Genomic DNA, 6,748 nt, shown 5'->3' on the forward strand with positions numbered 1-6,748 from the left:
CAGGGCGCGGCCCGGCCCGGCCCGGAGGGGCGCCATGACCCGAGCGGCGCGGCCGCAAGTCCGGCACGGGCCGCCCGTTAGCGTTCTGCCTAGCGTGGTTTTTGTGTTTGCTTTGGGGTTTTCGGTGTAAAATCACAGCCCGGCGACAAACACGACCGCATGTCTTAGTCTATGGAGTTACAAGTGGTACCGGGGCGTATTCAGGAAGGCTTGGCGTGCTGCTGCTGGGAGGACGCTTGCCTCCATGAGGTCTAGCCCCTGGCTGAGGGGGGCTGGTCTTCCTCCTTCCATTCCAGAACCTAACGCCCGTTCTTTACAAAGCGATTGACGTGAGCGTGCCTCACATTCGTTATCGGAAAAAAAAAACCACCAAAACCCCAAAATCAAACACACAAGAAAAAAGTCGTGTAAGTTTTGTGTCCACGTGCTCCCAGAGTGGCAAAGGAAAGGTAGTGATAGTTGAGTGAAAGAGTGCTGTAAACAACGCAACGCTGCAGCCAAACTGTGTTGGAAAGAGAATCGACTTACCTGCCTTCTCCCCTTCGTAGGCACATGTACGCAGTTACACTCTGTCACTCTAAAGGAGGATTGTGGGGTCATTGCTGACTGACAGCTGGCACCAGGCCTTTGGGCGTTTATTTGTTTAGCACCCCGCAAGAGTGAAAGCGGTCAAGAAAACACAGTTTGCTCATCCACAAAGGGAAGCTTGAAGGAAGGGAGTCACTGCGTGGGTATACTAGAGGAAGGTGGTTACAGTAGCTGTCAAATCAATTCAAGCTTGAGGAGTTTTGTTGGCCAGGAGCCAAGGTCTGAGCCACAGTCAGTCAGCTAGAGACTTCTCAGGCCTATAGCTTACCTCATGGTTACTCTTCCAGTGTCAGCAAAGCTGGTTGCCTCAGCGCTCAGTTGGGGGGTGGGCAGCCAATGTACCTACCATGCTTCAGCTAGGTTGCTGGTGTTTCCTGGAGCTGTGCCTTCAGCCCACCAAGCAGGTTGTAGGATTGGCTACCAAGCACTGCTGTCTGAGGAGCAGCAAGAGGCTAGATGAGGCATATATGCTAGCCCAGCTCTCAAGCACCATATAGGAAGGTACCCCAAAATCTCAGTGGTTGATGGCAGAGAATAATTCTGCCCCCCCCCCCCCCCCAAATTAAAAACCACCAGGAATTGCTCAGATAAGAAAACAGCTTCAAAGTTTGCAAGAAGGCTATATTGCACTATGCTCCTTATTGAGAAACTTAAGTTTGCCTAAGTCAGCTTATGGGAGAATATTTTCTTGTGATAGACAACAGTGCTGCAAGATCAATGGACTGAAGTTTAAATTCAAGAGTGTCAAAATGAAAGTAACGGTTTTAAATTAAGCTAATTAATAACACAACACTTTACCAAGGATAGGTTAGAGCCTAATGGAAGGATTTTTGTTGCTGTTAGGGATTTGTTAATTTTAAGGAAAGAAACAGTAGAAAGCCACTGCCTTGTTCAACCAGAAGGGACAGGCCTTACGCAGAAATTGTGGACTAAAGCAGTTACCTGCAGCAACCAGGAGATAAGACCAAGTTGATAAGAATTCTGATACATGCTAGGTGTTAGGTGTACAAATGATGTGACTTACATACATGAATACTTAGAGTTATGTAGATAAATAACAAACCAGTTTTCACTGGGATTTAGAGCTGATTGCACAACACCCGTAGGTCAATATAGATATGTAAATACATTTAATATAAATATGATCCACAGAACCAGTAAAACCTTTAATAATGCAACCACACCTAAGTACAAATAAAAGGAAATACATGAATTTAGCATCCTTTTCTGTTTACAGAATCCCTCTTGAAAACTGCTACACTTTGTCTATTTGGAGATACATGAAAAATGCTCAGAGAAGAAAGGAGACAGGGAACAAAATAAAACAAAAAAAAAAAAATAGAGAAAACTAAATAAATTCCAGCAATTCCAGTTGCTTAGCTGCAGAATGCACTCAATTTTTGTTAACCATCCAAAAAGCTAAACAACTATGAAGAGGGCAGGTGTTAGTCAAATTCCTCTATTTTTGCTATCCAACTTCCTCTCTTCAAGCTCCTAATTATTCACAGAGATAAAATTACTTTCATCCTTCTCTTTTCTTTGTTTCTCCTCCTTCCCACCCCTCTGTAAGAAATCATGTAGAGAAAATAGTTTTATTCTGCTAGAAAAACTTTCCAGTCTGCTGCTTCAAGTTATGTGCATAATTTCATTTTGCTACATGTTGATTTTTAATCCATAGTAACTTCAGCAATAGTAATCAACTTCTATTAACAAATAAAAGTAAAGTAGTATTCCCATAATAAGTTGGTTTAGCCACTAGTACAGGAATTAACAAAAACTACCTGTTGTTACAGGAAGAGAATTCAGGGAGAAAGTCCAGGTTTTCCATTTCACAGGGCAACTGCTACTTTGTCTTTTGCATGGTTAAAGTTACTGTTGTGAGCGTTTCTACATTTAATCACATTGATCACACTGCACATACAGAGGGTTTTTTCAGGTTAAGGTGCCCAAATCTTCAAACATTTTAAATATGAGCACAATTTCCTGGCATTTCTCTGAGTGTTTAGGGCCTCTGCTTCATTAAGAAGATTGTTATATTCTGCGAAATTGTCTGCACGGTAGGAAGGTATGATCGTACTTATAGTAAGTATATTTGTAATAGCTTATTTTAGCTATCAAAAGTCACTAACTGTGAACATATGAGAGAATGAACATTAGCATAAATTAATAATCAGAGTCAGTGCTAGAGAATTTTACCAACAGGACTATCAAGATTAAAAATTTTTTGTCACATATAGTTCCATTTGCAGATGCACAGCACTTCTATCCTCTTCACAGTTACACGCAGCCAAGCGTGTCAGATGTCCTTGGAGAGCTGCATTGTGATTGCTAGAAGGTTCTGGTGTGGGCAATGCTGTTTTAGATTAATTGATACACACATACTTGCACCTGCTATGAGTGCCCTCTTGCTGGCAAGGCACTTATGTGTAAACTTTACCATAATCTGCTACTATTGGGTAGCCTGCTATAAACAGGGTTGGGTTTTGTTGGGGTTTTTTTTGCCCCAGGACTTCAACACCAGTAGTTTTCATATCCAAATTAATAAGGTTAAACCTACCTCCTTTCCAATGAGGATCAATCCTTAGCTTTTTTTACAGCTGCATGATTTAGTTAGAGGTGTGAGGTATCTTTCTGCTTCCTGTCTGTAGCAGACATGCTAGCCTGTGTGCTCACTAATATGAATTGTTTCCTGAACACAGCAGTCAAAAATACTAGCCTGCACTTTGCAACCCAGGAGAAAACCTCCATTCCCTAAGTCTTCTAAATATGTCCCAAAGTGCTGTTCCCCAGGATGTACCTGCACACACCCTTTCTTTTTTGTTTGAGAAATGAAGATGCCTCACATTTGGTCACCTTACTTGGAGTCACTGCAATATGAGGCAGGCTTAAGATTCAAGCAGAATAAATTTCTGTTTCAGCAGGATATGAATTGAACTCCTAATTACAAAACTCAGAAGAAGTCTACATTTTCAGCTATATTTTACTTACTAGCCTTCTTGCCTTCTTCAGTTTCCTTCACCTAGATTTTTTTTTTTTTTTTGTAGAGTTTCCCAGCTGTCTTGGAAATCCTCTTTGAAGGTATGGTTTCACAATGGTTTAAATTAACTGGAGTTACAGCTGCTGTGATCCCATCCTGTTGTTTGCTGTACCAGCCAAACAGTAGCCCCACTCAAAAATGGTTGCTTTTTGGCCACTTCAACTATCTGAACTAGGTCACCACACAGCTGCACATGCAGTGATCCTTGTGCAGTAATATAGTAGCAGCAATTGTTACTTGGAGTGGTAGAAATTGCCTCAACAGTATCTGGAGATCTTTCTCCGCATCCCTGTGAGAAAAGGATTGTTCTTCCACATCGGAATTTGTTTGTATTGCATCTTTAATCAATTCCTTCCTTAGCAGATGGCATAGCAAAGTATGCATGACGTTCCAATCTTAGCAGCATTTCACACCGTAAGTAATACTGACTTCTGTTACACATCGAATTTAATCTGTATCAAGAGACAAATACATGTAAAGCACAACATTTTAAGGATAACTGGACAAAGATTTTTCTTAGTACAGAAAAGCTATCACCCACGGGAACAGGCTGTCTTTCTGAAACTATATTACAGGTTCCTGGCATCTCAGCATGCCTCCAGGATGTGGGTGAGAATATTTATTGTGCCTAAGGTGTCACTGATTTACCCCACTCCTATCCCCCTGGCCATTCTTGGGTTGGATTTGTGCTTGTAGACAAAACATAATCAACACACAATCAGAGTTAGGTGCAGTTATGCAATTAGCACAATCCATTTCAATGTCTATGTTTTCAGGTTATTTACCTTAACGTATCTTTAATAGTGGTAGTGGTTCATGTTTATCACAGTATCTTATGTTAAAGAAAAGATTTATCACTGCTCTATTCTTAACATTTAGAAGCTTTTCTGGACAAAGAAGTTTTTCTTTTTTAAAGTAGTGAAGCTTTAAATACTGGATCTAGCAGTCTTTAGTGAGCCAAGATAGACACAAGAAATAATGTTTAATGACACACTAAGTTATATACTGGTTTCTTCCCTTTTTCTTATCCTCTTCCTACTCCTCCACCACACTTACTACTTTGATTTTTCTTCTGTTCTTCAGTTAATTCTAAATAAGTCCTGAAGAGCTCACAGACCACAATACTAGGTATAATACAATATCAAAAATTTTCTTTCTCCTCAGCTGATGTTACATCCAGCAGGCATAGCCTAGTTTGCCTGTTTTTCATTCATTTTATACCCCTACTCTTATTCAATTTCATTTTGCATTCTCCCTTCTCTACTAAGAAAACATCAATAGCAATTCCTGTAGGTAAACCAATCATTACCCTATCACTTAAATACAACATCTTTCTTGCCGCCTTCTTCACTCCTTCTGGCTCTTTTATTTACCACACCCCAAAACCCCTTCTCATTTACCTCCCCCCCCTCACTTGGGCCTCATCAACCAGCCAGCTGCACAATGCTAAAGATTGGGGACATTAAGATTTAGAAGAAAACAAAGGTGACAAAAAATCACTTCTTTTATAGAAATTGCTAGAATAAAAATAAAAGAAAAAGATTTAGTTCTAGGAGGAAAAAGCTAGTCTAAACTTTTTATCTGGTGAGTCTGTGGGCCACTTTCAGAGTACTCCTGTTAGAAATCGGTTTAGTTTAAATCTAGTACTTGCTTAGGTCTTGTCTTCACATACGCCTGGTCAGAAGTAGTTCTTTCAAAACAATTTTGAGTGTAGGTACTTACATCATAGTAAGTTACAAAGTTTTATTAACTTTAAATATCATTAATCTGTAGATACTTAAAATGCAGGTAGATTTGTTAACTGCAGTGCATGGAAACTAGAATTCTGGAAGAAAAAACACCTAGTGGCTAGTCAAATAAATTGGCTAAATTTGACCAACTAAGCATAGGTTTTTTAATAACTTATTTATAAAGTTCTTAAATTATTTATGCAGTCCCTTAAAAATATGTAAGTATATCAGCTTCAAGTAAACAATTTTCAAGTTAAAACAAAATATAATAACTTCAACTGGTACAAGTGTATACATAAATTTTCATAACTGTATAAGTTTAATGGAATTGAACAACAAACTGATAATTGGGCAAGTATGATTCAAAGCTTTACTTACACCTCCTATATAGTACAATTAAATAAACTTTTTACAAATTTCTGCCTTGTCTGGACAGAGTGTCTGTATGTGATTGGAACATCTGAACAGAAACATTGGATCAGTGCATTGGCTGGATGTTTTGCTGAAAAGATCAAAAAAGTAATTAAAACACTGGCATTTAAATGGTTATAATGAGGCTTTAAAATTAGAGTCCAATAGGAGGGCTGAGAAATGTTGACACATTTCTTTAGACTACTGTTTTGTTTTGTCTGTCTAAATTACCATTGATTTGTTGGAGGCATTAATTCTTTCCAAAAGCAGCTGCAGGGCGTAGACCTTGCCTGCCTTACAAGCATGGTGTCTGTTAGTGTTATCTTGTCAATGTTTAGCTAGAGAAAGTGTAAACTGAGGTTGAAGTGAACTTTTTCTTATTTCTCCCTCTTAGGCAATAACCCTTGGTATTTTCAAGATAAAGACAAACCTGTGACTATTTCTTGCATAGATAACAGTAGACTGCTTTAGACTATGTTCTGGAGTAGGAGAAAGAAGTTAATTCCTGGAGACTTAATCACAGTAAGCACTTATGTGTTTGCTGATAAAAATAATAAATGTAGCATCCAGAGTTAAAGAAGAAACTTACAGTAATGATCCTCCAAGCCACACGTAGTCTTTGTATACAGAGTTGTCAGATGATAGTTTTAAACATGACTATTTTCTTGTTAGCATACCATTTCTATAGCCTTTTTTCTTTCAAGTCAGAAAGATCATATACATAGTAACTCTTTCAGAGGATTTTTAAAATAAATAAGGAACTTTTCTGTTGAGAAGAAGAGGAGCTTGTCATTCAGTCAGCTACAGATTTTTCATTTGTTTAGTTTTGATTTGGAATCTGATAAGGAAAGAAGACTGTTTTCTCTTAAATGCCTTTGATATCTTCATTCTATGATGATATTGCAAGTCTTTAGTTTCCTACAGTTTTGGTGTGTCCAGCCTCCGATTGTTCTGCTCATGAAGGTGCAATTACAGCTGTTAC

The sequence above is a fragment of the Haliaeetus leucocephalus genome, unplaced genomic scaffold (genome assembly GCF_000737465.1).
Source record: "Haliaeetus leucocephalus isolate CR32 unplaced genomic scaffold, Haliaeetus_leucocephalus-4.0 Scaffold231, whole genome shotgun sequence".
NCBI classification, from domain to species: Eukaryota; Metazoa; Chordata; class Aves; order Accipitriformes; family Accipitridae; genus Haliaeetus; species Haliaeetus leucocephalus.